A 21,828-nucleotide genomic window follows, 5' to 3' on the forward strand; every position below is an offset into this window, starting at 1 on the left:
TGCCACATGGGGTTTTTTGATGGTTCATTGGAGGCAAGAGTCTAACAGGCTTTCCTTCCCTAGGCTGTCTTCAAACTGTGATCTTCAGATCTCAGCCTTCTGAGAAAGTAGGTTTCCAGAGCCACTGGAATCTGGCGTATTGTTTTTGCCAGACCTGGGGCTTGAAATTAGGGCCTGGGTACTGTCTCTGAGCTTCTTTTTCTCAAGGCTAGCCCTCTACCACTTGAGCCACACCACAGCTTCTGGCTTTTTCTGAGTATGTGGCAGTGAGGATTCAAACCCTGGCAATCATGCATGCTGAGCAAGCTCTCTACCACTAAGCCACATTCCCAGCCCCAACCTTATGATTTCATCCCTCGACTTGCCTATCCACAAGAAAAGGCTTCTGAGTATAAATCATCTAAACAAATCACTATAGGAAGTTGTCCAAAGATAAATAAGACAAAGCTCATACTGGGGACAGACTCTAACCATGTGATGACTTGACAAATGCCTCGATTTAATTATGTATCATGTTTCAACACTTAATAAAGTATTAATGAAAAATGAGCATGAGTCAATGTACTAAATTATTGTGTATAATTTTATAATAGATGTACAAAACATAATTAATATTATGTATATAATACTAAATAAAATAAACAATATAATGAATAAATTAAAATTAAATACAAAATCAATAATAGTAATCATAATATGAAATAATCATACATATGTACCTATATATCATATATTACACATGTATACAAATATTTTTTTCTATTGGAGGGTCTTAATTCAGGCCCTGTGAACTCTAGCTTGAAAATCTTTTCCTCAAGAACAGTGCGCTTAGCCTTCACCCATGGTGCAAAAGAGTTACTTGGACAGTGAGTTCAAATCCCAGCAATGGCAGAAATACTGGCCCCAGTTCCAAGACAATGACTTAATATTTGTAACAGAAGCAGTTATGTTTATTCAGTTCCATAATGAACATTTAAAAATATCAGTGTAGAATTTTGTACAGCTACTCAGACATCCTTCACTTACCCCCAAAGTGCTTCTTGAGCACTACATATTTTTGTATGTTTTTTACTGTAAAAATATTGTACAGAGGGGTCACAGTTATATGAGCAAAGTAATGAGTACATTTCCTATTGAGCATTGTTGCCTCGTCGTTTGTTTTCACCCTACCTTCCCTTCCCGCCAGTCTTCACAACTAACTTTCCCTGTCGAGGTCAGTGACTTAATTATTTATTTTGGCTTGGCATGGGGTTTGAACTCAAGTAGTGGCAACTCTGCGCCTTCTGTCACATTGCTACACATTCATCAAGTCTCTGAGTTCAAATCCCAGGCTAGGAAAGAAAACTGGTAGAAATTCCAAACCAGGCAGCTTTATTATTTCAAGTTAGTTAGTTAGTTAGTTCATTAATTTTGCCAACCACGGGTCTTGAACTCAGGTCATGGCAACTCTGACTCAGCTTCACTCTCCCTAGGATGGGGGGCAGCCTCGGGACCCACAACCTATCCTGGGACCCTAGGCCCAGATGGCTTGCAGGATGAAATAAAACAGAACAGCAGAAAAAGTAGGGAGCTGTAGAGGGCTCAGGGTTTTATAACTTTTTCTTTGCAAGGTGACCATCCTGGGTCTGAATGACGGGAAATCCTGAGATACTGGTTTCTGGACCAGGAAAAGTCATGGAATGCGATAGATCTTATCCTTGAATGAGTACTTCATGCATGATGTGACTAGGAAATGATGGGCAAGACTCATGGGATATCGCTTATTTGTAAAGCAGTGTAGATGAAGCATGACAATAATCATCACAGTCATGAAATGAAGGCATCTGGAAAGATCCAAGAATCAGTAGACACATGGTAGATTGGATTCCATCACAGGTTATCGTCTCTCCTACTCTATACAAATGTGTACTTATTTGCATACTACCTTCAACTTATGAATGGATGACTGCTGTGTGCCCTCCCCCCATACCCCCACCTGGGGGTCCATCTCAGGTTCTGGGAACGGCCTTACTCCTTAGTGGCTCACAGACTGGTGTGCTCACATGGACCCATTCGTCAATTGGGTCTGCTGGTCCCCGAATTCAGATCCCAGCAGTGCCAAAAAATTCATCCTGATGTCAAAAGCCAATTGTTGCACCTGTGTTCCTTTCCTATGCAAGTCCTGGGTCTCAGCTAGGATGGGAAATGATATATAGGCAACTCTATAGCCATGGGAATAAGTTGTCATCCATGTCAGCACAGTTATATCTATCACCATACTCAATAAAATACACAATACATCCATGAATAAGACACAATTAAAAGAATAACTACACTGAATGCAAGAAGCATACCACACCTGCAGGTAAAGAGAAACCCTATGTTTAAAAATGGTGGGCTTGTTATTTTTTCCAGTGTTGAGGCTTCAAATCAGGCTCTGGGTCAGGCCTGACATTCTAGTCTTCAAGGATTGTGAGATTCTCCTTACCCCAAAGTGCAACAGAGCTACCCATTCCTCAGTTCACATCCCAGTACTGACAAAAAATTCATTCTGTTGTCAGAAGCCAGTCTTTGCACATGTTTTCCTCTCTTGTGCAAGTCCCGGATCTCAACTAGGATAGAGAATGCATAGGCAACCCTATAACCAGGGGAACAGGTTGTCATCCATGTCAGCACAGTTATACCTGTCACCAAACTCAATAAAATGCACAATACCTTCATGAATTAGACACAAAATAAGGAGAAGTGCACCAAATGCAAGATGCTGTCCTCACAGGTATGTAAATATAGATCCTATGTTTAAATTATGAATTTATGCCTATCCTGGCCCTCCCTGGGACTCGATGTCAGGTTCTGAGAATGGCCTATCTCCTTTGTTGCTCACAGGGTGGTGTCCTCACCTTGACCCTTTTGCCAATTGGGCCTGCTAGGCTCTGAGTTCAAATCCCAACAGTGTCAAAAGATGAATCCTGATGTGAGAAGCCCATCAATTCACCTGTTTTCCTGTCCTGTGAAAGTCCTGGGTCTCAGCTAGGATGGAGAATGCATAGGAAGTCCTATAATCCTATAGCAATAGATTGTCATCCATGTAAACACTATTATATCTGTAACCATGCTCAGGAAAATACACAGTACTTCCATGGATAAGACAGAAAATAAGGAGAAGTACACCAAATACAAGATGCTGTCCACACATGTAAATATAGATCCTATGTTTAAATAATGAATTTATGACTACTGTGGCCCATCCTGGGGATCAATGTCAGATCCTGGGAATGGCCTAACTCCTTAGTTGCTCACAGGCTGGTGTGTTCACCGTAAACTATTCACCAATTGGTCCTGCTAAGCCCTGAGTTCAGATCCCAACACTACCAACAATTGGATCATAGAGTATGAAGCCAATTGTGCAACTTTTTTTATTTTCTCTGAGAGTCCAGGTTGTCAGGCATGCTGGAATACCCGTCTACAAATCTAGATGCCATGTTATAGGATGTCATCAATGTAATAAATGGAATGGGTGTCATCATAGTAAAATCAACGGTAAATAAATGAATAAAACAAAAAGTACAAGGAACAATCACACCAAATGTGTATGGACTGAACATCCATAGGTAAGTACAAATCCTATCTTTGCGATGTATACAAATAGTATGTTTTCCAGGGCTGCGGCTTGAATTCAGGCCTAGAGTACAGGCCTGACTTCCTTATCTTTAAATATGATGAGCTTCCCCTTCTTCCACACTGCTGCAGATTTACCCAGACCCTGAGTTCAAATCCAAAGCCTGGCAGAATAAACAGGGTGAATTGCAAGCCAGGGAGCTAATTTCTTTTAATTTTTTTTCCTCAGCAGGGGGCTTGAACTCAGGTCGTGGCAACAGCTTCAATCACCCTATGCTGGGGTGCAGCCACTGGACCCACAGCTGATCCCGGGATCCTAGACCCCCAGGCCTTGTGTGGAAAAAAATGCACCGAAAAAATATGGCACGATGGCCTTTTTACGTTTTCTTTCATAGCCCGGTGACCCTCTTGGGTCTGAATGACACTTGCAAAGAGTACTTCACCTTGCAATTCTGAAGGTTGGCGGACTATTGGGGAAGCCAAAGGCCCACATGGCAAGGTAGGTCCTGATTTCGAATCCCCGTCCTGGTACAAACCAAAGGCAGGAGATACTAAGAGACTAGTTCCCATCCATAGGAATAACAATGGAATGTTATCAATGTCATGGTTGAATGAGTTGATTATGAATGATGCTCGTATAAAATTAGACAGCATCATTTCAGGAGACTGATTTCATTTAATATTTATGAATCATTAAAAGAATAATATTACAGGAATGCAATAATTTCAGGATACCGATTAATTTACTTAATAGTTTGTTAATGATGAAAACAATAACATTAATTACATGGAGGCATAATAAATACCCAAGAATTGGTAGGAATATAGTCCATATAACTGAATAATGTATAGACATCTCTGGCACTCTGTAAAGATATATATTTATGAGCATACTACTATCTGGGTGTCAATCTGTTCTTATTTTGTCAACTGATGGGACTCAATCTCAGGTCCTGGGAACTGCCTGTCAGCTCAGTTTTCCCAAGGATGGCGTGCTGACACTAACCAATTCATGAATTGGGCCTTGTAGGCCATGAGTTCAGATGTCAGCACTCCCAAAAATTGAATTGTGGAGTAAGACGCAGATGGTGACACATGTTTTCCTTTTCTGTGAAAGTTCTGTGTGTCAGGTATGAAGTGGAATACATATGCAGACCTATATCCTATGTAATCAATGTAATCACTATTCTATGTGTCATAATAGTCAATAAAATGAATAGTCAATACAGGAATAAAACAAAAAAATAAAGTGAATAACTACACTGAACGTAAGGAGTCAAAATATGTATATAAATATAAATTATATATTTAAAATTTATACAAATAGGATGTTGTCTAGTGGTGGTCATCGATTTCAGGCCTAAGGAACAGACTTGAATTTCTTGACGTCAAGGAGGCAAGCTTCACCTTCCCACACAGTGAAACAGCATTACCAAGACCATGAGTTCAAATCCTAGTCCTGGCACCTTTACACTATGTGATGCCCAATTCTTAGTTATTTCATTATGCTCCCATTTAAATGAATGTGATTGTTTAAATGCTTCATAAAGTATTAATTAAAATTGATCAGTGTAACATAATATAATTGCATATAATTTTGTCCTAGAATCATTCCAGAACTATTCAATCTTGACACACATCACATTCCATTATATGGATAAAAATGAGTTTCCTAGGATCTCCTGCCATTTGGAGGTGGCAGGACCAGGATTTGAATTGTGGGCTCCAGCTCCTACTACTTTAACCTGAGGATAGGGAACTCATTGGTCTGTCCAAGAACATCAGCAAGACCCATGATTAGCCAGGCACCAGTGGCTCTCACCAGTCCTCCTTAATACTTACCAAGCTGTGATAGGAGGATCATGGTCAGTCACCCTTGGCAGGAAAGTCCTTGAAACTCCTGTCCAACTTGTGCCAACAAATCCAGAAGTAGAGGCATGTGGCTCCAGTGGTAGTGGAGCAGCCTTGAGCAAAAGCAGCTCACGGACTGTGCCTAAATCCTGAGTTCTAGGTCCAGGACTGGCAATAAACAGCCATATACAACAATCTGTGCAGCCATGCTGCTAAAGCAGGTCACCCTCTTGTTCCCAACTGGATTGGACAGAGTTTCCTGGGAAAGGTTCTGCTATTATTTGACTCTGCCCATTCTTTCTGCATCACAGGATTCCAGCCACACCCCCATTCTTTCATGGTTCTTTCTGACCAATGGGATACAAGAATGGAAGCCACACCCCATATTCCCCCTTCCCGGACCCGCACCTCTACCATGCCCCACACTCTGGGCCAGGCCCTGCGGCAAATGTGCCCCAGGGGTGGGAGTGGGTGTTGACCTGAGGATCCTACCTCCATCCCTACTGGCCAGTGTCCCAGGAAACAGGAAGATGCAGGCTTGGATGAGGAGTGGGCACCAAAGAGCCCCTGGCCTGGAGCAGTGGGAGCCACACAGCAGCACATCTGCACCCTTCTCCCTGGTGAGAACCTGAGGCTTTAGTCAGAGGTGGGGAGCTGCATGCCCACACCTGCCTTCTGGGGTCTTTTCCTTTTTCTTGGGGGTGAGGGTGTTGGATGCAGAAGATAGACCCCCCTTTCTGTGTGAGACCTTGTCTTCTGTGCTTGGTAAACTTTTTCAACTGAAGAGGTCCCAGAAAACCCAGCAGGGAGGTAAGGATGCTGGGGTCAGAACAGAAGGTGAATATCTGGGAAGACCCCCTTCCCCTCCCCCACACACATACAATCGGCCTATCCCCCGCCCCCAACTGTCTAAAGTTCTCACAAGTTGATCACATTTCCCATGTCTACCAGCTTCTGCTGGTGCTCCCGGTCCATCTGGTCTCCAATAAACTCAGGAGATGCACAGCTCTCTCTCTCTCTCTCTCTCTCTCTCTCTCTCTGTGTGTGTGTGTGTGTGTGTGTGAAAGAGAGAGAGAGACAGACAGAGACAGAGAGTCAGAGACAGAGAGAGTCAGAGACAGAAACAGAGACAGAGGCAGGGAGAGACAAAGAGAGACAGAGAGATCAGAGAGACAGAGAGACATACATAGAGAGACAGAGAAAGAGAGGTCATGTTTCTCTTTGTACAGCCTGACTGTACTAAGGTGAGTGATCTGTTGGCAAATTGCAGGTGCTGCAAGGAAGAGTGTTCTGTTCTGTCACCGGTCTGAATGTGTGTGTGTGTGTGTGTGTGTGTGTGTGTAGAATTGGGTTGTAACAAGGAGGCTGGATGCTTTTGGTAACTTCTACCTGCTATCTTTGGGGGGTGCATGGGCTTCACAGCTGAGGTCTGGGGTCCTAGAAGGGTGAGAGGCTTGAAGGGGACTCAGCATTGTTAAATTACAAGACCAAAGAATCTCTGTTCCCTGGAGCTGTGTACTCTCTTGGGCCTGGTTGGTGGCAGTGGGAGCTTGGGAGGACCTGGGAGTGTGGCCTGAAGTGGGTGGCTTCCCAGGGGGAAAGAGAGCATGGCCAACACTTAGTAAGGATATGAGCCCTGCTAGTATGGAGTACAACAGCATAACTCAGACTCCAGGTCTTCTCATCATGATGTCTGAAGGGTGAAGCCAACCCTACTTTAAATCTTGAGCTGTGATCTTCAGATCTCAGCCTCCTGAGTAGCTAGGATTATAGGCAAGAGCATCTGGCACTGGGCCTCTGGTTATTTTTTGTATATTAGGGTTTGACCTCAAGGCCTTAGGCTTGCCAGTCAGGTCTTCTAACATTCAAGCCAAGCTTTTATGTCTTGGGGATTTCTGAGATGGAGACTTAATATATGCTCAGGCTGGGCTGGATCATGGTCTTCCTATCTGTGATAGGCATGCGCCACCAGGCTTTGTCCTCTGTAATTGGAATTGTAGACATGTGGTGCCATGCTCTGTCATTGGTTTAGATGGATTGTCCCAAACTCAGTCCATGGCAGCCAATTCTTGACCACAGGTGAAGCTCTGGGTTGGGCCTCGACCATTGGACTTCAATCTCCTCATGTGACAGTTGTTAGGAAACAAGGGATTAATACAGAGGGATCTCTGGAGCAGGGCCAGGCAAAGGGAGGGGCCTTCAGATACAGTTCTCAGCAATCCTGTGAGCATATGACAGTAAGATACCCAGAAAGAGATAAGATGGTATGCGTTATTAATGGTCCAACAGGCATGGGATTATGAAACAAAACATGGCTTTCATTATTACCCTATCTCCATGAGGAAGGGGATCCTTCACTTTGTTCACTTTTGCAGCTGGGGAAACTGAGGCACAGAGTAGCCGAGTGACCTATTCATGACTCCCAGCTGAGAGGAAGCACGGCCTGACTTCTCAGCCATGCTCCCTAGGACAATGGGTGCTATTCAGTCCACTTCTTGTGGTGGGAAGTCCACTTCTTGTCAGTCGTGGGGCTTGAACTCGGCCTGGACCCTGTCCCAGAGCTCCTCAGCTCAAGGCTAGAGCTCTACCACGTGAGTCACAGCACCACTTCTGGTTTTGTAGTGGTTCTTTGGAGATAACAGTCTCACAGTCATTCCTGCCCGGGTTTGCTATGAACCATGATCTCATATTTCATCCTCCTGTGTACTTAAGATTATAGGTATGAGCCACCTGCACCAGGATTAAGTGTAATTCTGACATTCTTTCAATCTCTCTCTCTCTCTCTCTCTCTCTCTCTCTCTCTCTCTCTCTCTCACAGGATCTTGTTGAATGGGTGCTGGAGGAGGTGGCCCAGCGTCCCCATGTGGCTGGAACCAAGGTGGCCCTCTCATCCTGGAGGTATGCTGTTGGTCAGGAGATATCTTGCTCAGTCTGTTGTACCAGCTCCATGAGGTAAGCCCTGCTGTGCCTGGCTAGACCAAGACGGTTATTCATTGTCCATCTAGCCTTACTGTACTCAGTATTGTGTTCAATGTCCTTTTCTAGCAAAAAAAATTCTGGCCAAAATTGATACATAGTTAAAGAATGAAAATGTAATGCCATCTTAAGAAAGTCATTTAGGGCTATGGGAAAGTGGCTTCATGGTATGGTGATGGCCTAGCATGCATGAAACTCTGGGTTCAATATCTCAGAACCACATAAACAGAAAAAGAAACACTGGAAATGATGCTGTGCCTCAAGTGGTAGAGGGTTGGCCTTGAAGGAAAAAAAGCTGAGGAATAATTCTCTATCCCTGAGTTTATGCCCCAGGACTGGCAAAACAACAACAACAAAAAAACCCAAACATTTAGTAAATGAAAATAAAGAACCCATACTAGGAATGTATAATTGCTGGTTCCATACTGATACCTGACAATAGTCCCTAATTCATGCACTTTAGCTATATTAGGATACTTGGTTGAAAAAAAGTTTTGTTCATAATGTCACGGCAATTAATGCCAGGAATGTGCTTAGATGTCAGGTGAAGATTAATTCAGGAAATTCAAAGATTCCAGGCTTTTGAGTATTCACTGCTAATCTCAATGAAACCTTTTTGGCCAGTCATGTCACCAAAATGGCAGAGGCTAATTAACAGTTGTGACAGAAGAGAAGAAATGACTCCAGATGGAAGGAATAAATGATAGTAACTAAGGTATAGCAGAAACCATTCTAGGGAACCATTTTTGGTTATTGAAGAAGTAGTTGTCAACTAGGCATATTCCTCATTGCCTTTAGCATTCTAAATCTCTTAGGCTAGTTCTTAATCTCTGTGTGATAAATATATCTCTTTCTATACTGTTCTTGCATACCTGGTCTCCTTTGCTTTCTTTTTCTTATTATTTTTTATTGTGAAAATACAGTGCTTTCTAAAAATATGTCTTTCTCAATTTCTCTATGAATATTTCCTGATAATAAATATACCTACACAGATGGAAGAGGCTACTAATGTAAGGATCCCATAGCTCCTGAGTCATTAATGTAACAAAATGGCAAAGGAAGACATATTTATTGCTACCTCAATTATTCTAAAAACTGCAATGACAAATCATTTGATTAAGATTTCCATTCTTGTATACTTAGTGTCATTAACTTCACTAAATACAAATAGGAGCCGGGTACTGGTGGCTCATGCCTGTAATCCTAGCTAGTCAAGAGGTTGAGACCTCAGGATTGTGGTTCAAAGCCAGCCTGGTCAGGGAAGACCATGAAACACTTATCTTCAATTAACCACCAGAAATCTGGAAGTGGTGCTGTAGCTAAAGTGGTAGAGCACTGGACTTCAGCTGAAGAGCTGAGGGACATTGCCCAGGATCAGAGCTCAAGCCCCATGACAACAGAAAAAGTGCAAAAATGACTTTAAGTTTCCCCAAAAGGAACGACAAAGTCAATAGTAATCTTCCCAAGCAGAGAAAATAATTCCAAAATGATTCAGTGCACCTACTTTTGCTGAGTTACTTAAGTTATGGATTCTTTGCTGAACATATTCTCTTCTTTTAAAAATTGTCAAATATTAGCTTTATTATAAACTTAATCTAATATTTCTCGGTTCAAAAGAGAAGTCCATAAGTTGATGTCACTTGGATTTATTACTATCTCAGTTCAAAGCCAACCCAGGCAGCAGAGTTGGTCAAACTCTTATCTGTAGTTAAACACCATAAAATGCAAAAGTGGAGTATTGGCTCAGTCAGTAGAGTCAGTCAGTCAGTAGGGGGCAGGTAGGCAGGAAAGAAAACTGTACAGGGACAGGGTCCAACCTCTGAGTTCAAGCCCCAGAACCAGCACAAACTAAAAAAAACAAGCAAACAAAAGAAACCTCAGGTATTTTTTGGGACCCTCTTATAGGAGTACTGGTCTGAGAAGAGGCTCCTTTTACTGATCATACTCACTGGATCCTGCTCTTTTGAAATCCTTATTGCTATGGAAAACTCAGGACCACACTAAAGGAATTGATAACTCCTGCAACAAGAGAATCATCTCAGGAGTGAAACATCCATCCATAAGACACTTTAAAACCTCCATGCCTTTGCTCCTTTGCAAGAGACCACTTTTAAAATGAAGCTATTTCCTTTGTCCTATGTTGGCCTTCAAATGGCATATTGTTTCCTTTTGTAATACTCTCAACTAGACTAGAAATTTATAGACAAGTTTTATAGGAGTAAAGGACACACTAAAAAAAGTCAGGAACAGAGTTTCTTTCAAGCCTTGGATTCTTTTCTTGTATTGTAAAAAGGAAAACAAAACTTAACTTGAATTTTGTCATTCCTCTATGTTCAATACCTCTCCTGGGATCAGTTTACACTTTCAGTAACAGTTACTTCCACTTACTTCCAGTAACAATCTATGGTGCTGCTCCAGATAACATGAAAGTTTTCTGGCTTCATTGAAATACCACAAGAACACCTTTGGGCATGTGGTAACATGTGTTTCAGAGACTTAGTAAAGAGAAAATGTGAAATTTAAATTGCTTATAAATACATTATCCATGAGTATATTGAGTTCAAACTTCTTAATTGCTCTGTAAATTAAGGCGAATTTTAAATGGGAAGAAGGGTTTCAGATCATTTTTTTTTTTGAGTGTCTGTGTTGTGCATTAATTTCCCAAGTATACATGATTTTACAGTAGGAGACATAATAGCAATAATAATAGAAAGAGAAGTTCTGTGTTTATGTATAAGGGTTCAATACAATAGAGAAGATTCTACAAATAAGACAGCATTGAAACAATAAAGTCAAGTCCAGCATGTAAAGTTATGGGAGTGATATAGAGAAAGCATTACTCCTAAGTGGAACATGAAGCATGAGGCCACTCCCTTTCTAAATCATGCTTGCTAATCACGTAAATTTGTAAAAAGTAGAATGGAAGAATAATCCTGTTTCCAATGCAAGTCAGATATACGATCATGGACTTAACTGGAAAAAAAGAGTCCATATTGAGAGAACAGGGATTATACAGCAATGAAACTGGTAGCTAAGATCACATTAAATTTCTTTCATTTTCTTATATTCTTTTTTGCTGTTGTTGGTCATGGCAATTCACCTCTGGGACTGTGAGCTGTTCCTCTGCTATTCAGCTCAAGGCTACTGCTCTACCACTTGAGCTACAGTGCCACTTCCAGTTTTCTGGTAGTTGTTGGAGAAAAGATTCTCCAGGACTTTCCTACCCAGGCTGGCTTTGAACCCCAATCCTCAGAACCAACCACCACTAGGCTTGCGATCACCTTTCTAACAGTGTACATTCAGGATATGTAATGTGTATGTTAATCTACCTTTATATGAATTCTTGAGTTAAAAATCTGGGCTACAGCTTACACTTTACACTCACAAAAATGTTTGTAGCTTAAAAGTTGATACTCCTAGAAAAATAAAACCTAAGGATGTAAAGGATTCTGGGAAGTTCAGTTTGTATCCAGCCTTGGCAGAACAGGCTTTGAGACACTACCTATAATTAATCAGGCAAACCTGGAATCCCAGACATGAGCAAGATTGCTGAATAAGAGCTTGAGACTTTTGCATAAATACATACAAACATACACATACACAGAGAAGCACTTATATGTGCACACACAAATACACAATGAAACAATTCTCAGAATATGTAGAAAAGTTAGAAAACAATAGAAAATATGTCCTGAATAAGACTACAATCAAGTGATAATTTTTAGTATTAGAAAGCCCTCAAGTGAACTTTTTAAAAAAAGTTGAGAATATTACATAGCTAGGGACCAGAGACAGTAAGAGATTCAAGTAATCATTATTAATGGGATCAGATCCATGGAGGAATGAATCAGAGACCCCTGCAAGTACATCTGAAAATGTTCATATCCTGTGTCAAATGTTAGAACATCTTTGAAAATAGTACATAAACAGTCTGAGCAGTCAGTCTAGTGGATAAGATCATAGGAGAAGTTCAGAATTGCTAGTCTTTATCTAGATTAAATAAACCAACAACCTATGGCAGGGTAATGTGGTACAATCCTGAAGACTAAGACAGGAGATTAAGCAGTGGAATTACATAGTGATACCTTCCCTGGACCAGGTAGTATACTTTGTCTCAAAAAAGCAAACCAAACAACAAGAAAGGAATACACAGTTGGAAGTTCGGGCTAATTTCATTAACATGTTTTGAGAAGTCAAGTTGCCTATTGAAATGCAACACATATACAATCCTCACTTGTTTTAAATGCTCTCTTCATTACAGAACATACCTAGATGCAAAATGGCTCAAGATTCCCTCCCCCAAAATTGCGAAAGTAAGTATCATTCTGTTAGATTCCAAAGAACTGATGAAGGATTACAAAAGCTCAAGCCTGGAGAAATAGCAAAGTATGTCTAACGTAGAACTTTTTAGACCTTGCTAAACTAGAATTGAGATTTAAAATGAATATTTTGGTTTTCTTTGTAATTTCATATTTTATAGGATACAACAAAAGACTTTTAAATAGAAGGTTTAATTGACAAATTCACAAATTATACTGGCATTCTATTTTCCTAGAATATATTTTCAAGAGAGTTATAATTAGAACTTAGTTAATAAATAATACCAACAGTTCATGTATAACATGATAATGTGAGTAATCTAGACAGAGTTGCCAACAAATGGATGACAGTAATTTATAAATTTGGGAAAAGAACAACTTTTGAGGGTGTGGTATAATATGGTGTGAAGAGAGTAATTGTGTGACATCTTCTTTCTTCTTCCTATATGTAACACAGGAAGCCATTTCCTTAATTACGTGCCTCTTTATACATTGAGAAAAATTCTAGGTATGGGGTTTGTTTTCATTTTTGTTTTTGTTTTATTTGCTTGTCCTAAAGCTTGAACTCTGGGCCTGGACACTGTCACTAAGCCTGTTTATTCTCAATGCTCGTTCCCTACCACTTCAACCTCAGTGCCACTTGTGTCTGGCTTTTTCTGAGAATTTTTTTGGAGATAAGAATCTAAGAAACCTTCCTGCCTGAGTTGGCTTTGAACCATAATTTTCCGATCTTAGCATCCTGAATATCTATGATAGCTAAAAAGTAAAATATAAATAATATTTGCAAGTGTTCTGATCTCAAGAATGCCACTGGGGGAAAAATGATGCAGCTCAGTTTATTGTGGCATTCTTTCCTGTACAAGGAGGGCATCACATTAGCAGAGGTGTAGTATTTTTTCACAATAGGGTTAAGCTATTCATGATGTGAATTAAGGAATTTTAAGGTGCACTTTTTACAAGATGGAAACTATTGGTCTAGGATGACTTTATGGCATAAATCTTGGGATTGATGTTCATACAAATAAAGCTTACTCTGATAAACAATTGCTTACTCTTGAAGAATTAATTATTACAGATGCTTCATAGTCTTATCCTCTATAATAATTTGGCTATTTTTCTGTTGACTTCTCAAGTTGTAACAGCCCATTGGAAGCTGTATTTACTGCAGAATTTCATAACATGCAAACAGGTACTGTTTTGAATCTCTCAGGTATGGAATGTTGATAATTTAAAAATCAATAATTAGTCATAAGGATTTTTAATAACACATATATTCTGTCCTTTTAACAACTTATTTACTTTTAAATGTTATGGGTTTCCATGTAATTAATCTCTTTTCAGTTTTAGTATGAGAAAGTACTAAATTTATTCTTTTTTCAAAATATTGGCAAGTTTATTGTGAAAACATTGTCTAGATGGATAACATTCAATTTGATGACCCGCTGATAAAGAAAGTGTAATTAATTCAAATTAGAAGTCAAATAGTTTTGATTTTTAAAAAGTTACTACATAAAGAATAATATTTACTATACCAATACAGTGAAATTATATTTTATGCAGCTTATTTTTAAAATTTTATTATCAAAGTGATGTACAGTGTGGTTACAGTAATTGTAAGGTAGTGAAGGCATAACTTTACAAACTTGTTACCTCTCTTTCATTTTTCTCAGTTTTCCTTTCCCCCTTCACCCTTCACAAGTTGTAATGTTCATTTCCAAAATATTGTCTTGTGAATATTGCTATTGCATTGGTTTGCTTTTCTGCTTTCTCTCACCATTTTGTTGTTCCTCTTCCCTTCCCTAGTTAAGGTAAATGTGTACACAATACACAGGGTACCAAAATCAAATACAGCAGGGAGAAACCATAGGGAAAATCCTAAAGAAAATAGCTATTACATAGTACATCAAAAACAAAAACCATAAATAAAAATCTGTTTCCATATCTTGGAGTTCGTTTTTCTCAGCATCAGCTTATATGGTCATATACACACATAACAATGACACTGGAAAATAATAGTTGCATGAACACTAAATCATGAAAACAACATGTTATCTTTTTGATGGTAAAGGTGGTATTAGGATTGGTGAATTTGCGATTCTGATAAAGGAATTTCAAAAGAGTTTTAAAGTTATGACAGGTAAATTTTAATTGTTCAAAATTTTTAACACCTTAGCCTATTAAGAAAATTTAAAATTGCCTGGGAAAATAGGCTTTCATGCAAAATAATCCATGGAGACTTTGTAGAGAGGAAGCAATGTGGGTAAAGATGGCTCTTTTTCACACTAAACAAACAAACCTCGGAAAACTTGCTATAAATCCAGTAGGTTCCCTTGAGAATTGTCATTACCCAGGAAATCTACTCACGGTGTGAAACAAGGTTGTAGTGGAATTTAAATTCAAATTCTTAAAAAATAAGACATCAAAATTTGTGAATTAAACTTTAATTATCAAACAGATAATTTGGGTCAGTCTGGTAAGGTGACTCATTGTTAGAGCTCTTGCCTTGCATGCCTGAGGCCCTGGGTTCGATTCGTCAGCACCACATAAGCAAAAAGAAAAAAGCCAGAAGTGTTGCTGTGACTTAAGTGGTAGAGTGTTAGCCTTGAGCTGAAGAGCTGAGGGACAGCGCCCAGGCCCAGAGTTCAGGCCCCACGACTGGACCCCCCACCCCCCAAAAAACAAAAAAACAAAAATAATTTGGGTCAAAATATTTAGGGAGAAAATGCCCTCTACAATGAAAGAGATTATTGGGTTTACACTTTTCTGTTTGTAATACTTTCCTCAATGTCTTTGCACGTGAAGCAGTGAAATACAGAAAAAAATCTGATTGGATACTTCAAACCAATGATTTCATACTTCTAAATGGCTCACAAAATATAATATCCTTATTAACATGAGATAGTGAAGAATTCTCTAATTTCATAAGCCAAAAAGTTTTGGGTTCAGGGACTGGGAAGGTGGCTCAGTGATAGAATGCTTGCCTTGCATGCATGAGGCCCTGGGTTCGATTCATCAGTGCCCAGGCCCAGAGTTTCAGGCCCCATCACCGGACCCACCCAAAAAAAGTTTTGGGTTCAGAAAAGAATTTAGCAAATTGGAAAGTTTAGAAAATAGTGTTCTTAGAAGCCCTAGCTAAGTGTATTGGATTCAGCAGTAGAGGGAAGCCAAAACTTTTTGATATAGATTGTCTTAATATTTTTGCTACCTAAAGTGATTTTACAGAGCCTATTTGGCTCACTACAATGCAGAACTGATTGAATGAAGACATGAAAATAAATTCCACATCCAAATGAGGCAACTTAAAAGAGTGTTAAAAGAGAAAACATGAAGATGTAGCAGTGGCTGAAGCTTCACTAGACTTGAAGCCAAGAAAATCAGGGAAGAGCTAAGAAGAGGACATAGAAGTAGGACACAGAAGCGTTGTCCTTTTGTAACAGACCTGTCTTCAAAGGTATGGGTGATTTAACTCTATTCTTCTCCATACATCTTGGTGATCAAATGCAAGACCACGAGAAAAATAATCTATTGAAATAATTTTGTAAAAAATAACTTACTGCCCGCTTTGAACAGTTTTGTTTGCTTTTACCAAGACTTCCCTTCATTAACTGCTTAAAATTTTTGAGAGGTCATATTCGTACTCTCTAGAGATTGCTGTTTGGTGATTTTTGTGTGTTTTTGTTTGTTTTTGTGTTTTTTAACTGAATTTCCAAAGGTTGTGCAAGTGTCTTACAATTAAATATGTCCACCTAATTATCCATTGCTCCTGGATCACAGTGACTCCTTCTATCATTCTCAACCACCCCTTCTACAAGATTTATTTCTGGTTTACCACTTCCTTTCTCAAATGTGTACATTGAGTATTCTAGCTGTACTTGCCCCTTGTTCCATTTTTCATTCCTCCTATGTATTTACTATTATTCCTCTTTGGTTTCAAATTCCTGATAGTAATTCTGCTAAACTGTCTGTTAGTACTTTGTAAGGTTTATATACATTCCATGGAGTTTCTGTCCTGCATAAACTTGAACTGATGTCAGGTTGTATTACCATAATTCATTCATCTGCAATAACAATTTGCAAGACTGGAGACTTGGAACACCTAGACATGATTATATTCTCATCCATTTGCAGATTAATCTTTAGTCAACAAGAAAGTTTAAAAATGGCTTTGAATGTATTCCTAACTACCAATTTTTATAAATAGCTTTGTACAATGGTGTGTGATTATTATATTTTACATGGTATAAGACTTTATACTACCTATAAGTTTTGGAGAAAAAAGAAAACTAACATTTACTACTATAAAGGAATATGATAGAAATAGAAGATAGATTTTGTCACATCTCAGATGAGTACCCATATTCAAGACTTAAAGACATATTTCTAACTATGTTAGACAGAGGGAAAACAAAACAACATATGATAAGGCAAGTATTTGTGACTTTTTAAAATGTCCCTTATTAAGTGATGAAATTTACTTTATTAGCTAACGTTTGGGGTTGAAATATGGGAGTCTGATCTATTTAACAAATTTCTGGAAGACACCTACTGAACAACACAAATGGTGCATGGTACCATTTCTACACTTTAAGGAATGGTTGAACCTGTTTCGCATTAGTGATGGGTAAAGAAATCAACTCTATTGTAACTTGCTCCCTACACTTGAAAAACTCGTAATGTCACTAAGTGTCATCTACTTAGCAAATGTTATTTTGGCAAGTGTGATTTCAAAAAGTTTAATTGAAAAGGAATACACTTTCAGGAGATTAAATGTAGATTATCATTGGTTTGAGAATGACATTTTTATAACACAGAACCAAGTTGTACTAAAGTGCCAGTGTTTTGAAGCACAAACGATCTTCTCAATTAATGTTTTACTGAATTACATTTGACCTCTAAGTCAAGTTTTCCTGGCCATGATAGATCAATCACGGATCTATCCTTCCAGTAACTATTTTTGGGACCACTTATGCTAGACTGAAATATTACATTAATCATTAGGGGAAAGGTATTAAAAATAATCTTGTGACACTTTCTGATCTTGTTCATTCATATGGGCTGGCCATCTGTAAATTGAGTTTGAAATACAGTAATTTCTTTCGATTTTGTGACCTCATCTGTCATTTTAAGTTGCCTTGCATTACACAATTGCTTGCTGCTAATTCTTGTGTCTCAAGGAATTGGGGCCCAGAAATATTATAAGAAATGAGAAATTGAGGGAGGTTCCAGGAAGATGGTGGAGGAGAAGCTGGAGGCTAAACAAGCTCTCGCATAGAAAGCAGTTTTAGAGTTCCAGTGAACAGTCCTAAGCCAGAGAATCACACCAAGTGTGCCTTCACAGGACAGAGAGTTAGGCCAGAGAGAGAAAATACAGGCAGGGAGACAGCCCTGAGCACTTTACAGCAGCCGTCACGGTGGCAGCCGTGGTGGCAGCGGCAACTGCCACCGCCATACCTGAATCACAGAGAGTCCAGGACGAAGGAGCCAGACGCAGCCTGCAAGCGGATTCCACTCAACACCAGTAAGAACCAACAAGGAGCAGACATCTTCATCCTGCAGTTTGCAGACCAGAGATGACCCAGGAAGCAAGACTCGGCGTGAGTAGAAGCCTGATGTTCTCACTCCTTCTCAGGGAGCAGAGGAAGGAAGGCCACCCTTCCCCCCCCCCCCCAGTACCGGAGATCTCCATCTTGGATACCGACAAAGCCCGGCGGAGCTGCTAGCTCCAACACAGGCCCTGGAATAAATCTAGAGTCATCTAGCAGATCACAAGAGCCTAACCTGACCTGCCAGTCTCAGCTCCACCCAGGGAAAAGTCACCCAGCTTGGTTGCCAGCCCCATGTTTATTGCAGTATTATTTACTATAGCTAAGGTATGGAACCCACCCTGATGCCCCTCAGTAGATGAATGGATCAAGAAAATGTGGTATATATACACAATGGAATTCTATGCCTCCATCAGAAAGAATGACATTGCCCCATTTGTTAGGAAATGGAAAGACTTGGAAAAAATATATTAAGTGAAGTAAGCCAAGCCCAAGGAATCATAGGTCCCATGGTTTCCCTTATTTGCAATATCTAGTATATGTATGAGTCAAGCAGAAAATGCCAGATAAGGTGATGTTAGGAAAATGAACCCTAAGATATGTATTCAAATGTTTATTTCTTTCACATGATTGTTTCTAACGCATTAATAAGATCATTTCTTTGTTACTTTGTATGTCCCTCCCCCACAGTATAACCCCTGCTTTCACTGTTTTCATGTCGTTATAATTTGTGGAGGGGAAGGGGAAAAACAAGTCGTTTAAATAAGGATACAGGTCGGCCCATTGCAACAATAAGTACAAGTTGTCATGCCGAAAACGAACTTTACAACTTTGGTGGTGGTGGGAGGATTGGGTGGGTGGGCAGTGGGAGGATGGGAAGAGATGGGAAGGGGAAACAAAGGAGGAGGCTACAATGCTTAATAAGAAATATACTCATTATCTTGCCCGTGTAATTGCAACCCCTCTGTACAGTATTTTCACAGTAAAAAATAATAAAAAAATTAAAAAGAAAGAAAAAAAAGCCTAGGACCAAATGGATTCACAACAGAATTGCATAAGACCTTTAAAGAAGAAATAATACCTATACTCCTCAAGCTCTTCAGAGAAACAGAGAAGGAGGGAGCTATCCCAAACTCATTCCATGATGCCAATAACACACTCATCCCCAAACCAGGCAAAGACCCAACAAAAAAAGAAATACAGGTCAATTTCCTTGATGAACACAGATGCAAAGTTCCTTAACAAAATTCTAGCTAACAGAATCAAGAAACGCATTAAAAAAAAACATACACTAAAACCAAGTAGGCTTCATCACAGAGATGCAGGGATGGTTTATCATACATAAGTCAATAAATATAATCCAACACATCAACAGAGCCTAGGTCAAGAATCATATGATTATCTCCACAGATGCAGAAAACGGTTTTGTTAAAATTCAACATTCATTCATGCTAAAAGCTCTGGAGACAATAGGAATGGAAGGAACATTTCTTAAAACATTAAAAGCCATTTATGAGAGACCAATAGCTAATACTATACTTAATTGGGAAAAGCTACAACCAATTATCTTAAAATCAGGAACAAGGCAAGGATGCCCACTGTGTCTACTCCTGTTCAATATAGCCCTGGAAACCTTAACCAGGTCAATAAGGCAAGAAAAAGACATTAAAAGGATATGCATAGGGAAAGAAGAAATTAAACTATACCTTTTTGCATATGACACGATACTATACCTTCACAATCCCAAAAACTCCATCCCCAAACTCTTAGAAATCAAAAATCACTTCGGCAATGTAGCAGGATACAAAAATCAATCCAATAAAATCAGTTGCCTTCCTGTACACTGACAATGTACAAGCAGAGAGGGAAATAAAGGAAGAAACCCCATTCACAATAACCTCCCCTAAAATAAAATATTTTGGAATTAACCTAACCAAAGATGTAAAAGAACTATTTAATGAAAACTATAAAAAGTTAAAGAAAAAAATTACAGAAGACACTAGGAAATGGAAAGACCTCCCATGCTGTTGGATAGGCAGACAATATAGTGAAAATGGCAATACTGCCCCAATGAATATACAAATTCAATGCAATTCCTATTAAAATCCCAATGATGTACATCTCTGAAATACAGAAAACAGTCCAAAAATTCGTATGGAACCACAAAAGACCTAGAATAGCCAAAACAATTCTAGAGAATAAAGACAACATGGGAGGGACATCCATCCAGCACTTCAAACTCTACTATAGAGCCATAATAACAAAGACAGCATGGTACTGGCACAAAAACAGACCCGAAGACCAATAGAATAGAATAGAAGATCCAGAAATAAATCCACATGCCTACAGTCAGCTGATATTTGACAAAGGAACCAAAGACAGACAATGGAAGAAACACAGCCTCTTTACTGGTGCTAGGAAAACTGGGTGGCCACATGAAGAAGAATAAAAGTGGACCCCAGCATATCACCATATACCAATATTATCTCAAATTGGATTAAAGATCTTAGCATTAAACCTGAATCTTTGAAACCACTGCAGGCAGAGTAGGAGAAACATTTGAACTTATAGGCACTTATAGGCACAGGAAAGAATTTCCTGAACAGAGTCTCAGGCTCACAACAAATTGGAGTGAGACATGACAAATGGGACTACCTTACAATAAAAAGCTATAGCAAAGCTATAGCTGTAATGCTATAGTGATCGCAACCAAGCTAGAAAGACAACCATTTAATTGCAAAAAAATACTTACCAGCAATATATCCGACAAGGTGTTAATATCCAGTATATACAGGAATCTCAAGAAACCAGGCCCTTCCAAACCTAACAAACCAATTACTTAAGGGGAAAGGGAACTAAAGAGAGACTTCTCAGAAGAAGAGATAAAAATGGCAAAGAAACACATTAGGAAATGTTCACCATCCCTGGTTGTAAAGGAAATGTAAATAAAGACAACCATGAGATACCACCTTACCCCAGTCAGAATGTCCCACATCCTCAAGTCAGCCAATGACAAATGCTGGAGGGGATGCGGAGAAAGAGGAACCCTACTACACTGCTGGTGGGAATGTACACTTATACAACCACTTTGGAAAACAGTCTGGAGAGTCCTAAGAAAGCTAAATATTGACCTCCCTTATGACCCAGTCATACCACTTCTAGGCATCCATCCTGAACAACAGGAACCAGTATACAAGGACACAAGCACCTCCATGTTTATTGCGGCACTGTTTGTAATAGCCAGGATTTGGAAACAACCCAGATGTCCCACCACAGATGAATGGATCCCAAAATTGTGGTATCTATACACAATGGAATATTATTCAGCCATTAGAAATGACAAAATAATGGCATTTGCAGGGAAATGGATGGAGCTAGAAGGTGATCATATTGAGCAAAGAAGCCAAGAGCATTGAGACCAACAGTACATGGTCTCCCTGATAAGTGGATGTTAAAACCAAAATTTTAGGTAATACGAAATATTTAACAGGACTTAGGAAACAAAGGACTTTCACTCATCTGGTCAAATCTCTACTAAATAA

This window comes from Dipodomys spectabilis, unplaced genomic scaffold (genome assembly GCF_019054845.1).
Source record: "Dipodomys spectabilis isolate Male_0828 unplaced genomic scaffold, ASM1905484v1 ptg000224l, whole genome shotgun sequence".
Lineage (NCBI taxonomy): Eukaryota > Metazoa > Chordata > Mammalia > Rodentia > Heteromyidae > Dipodomys > Dipodomys spectabilis.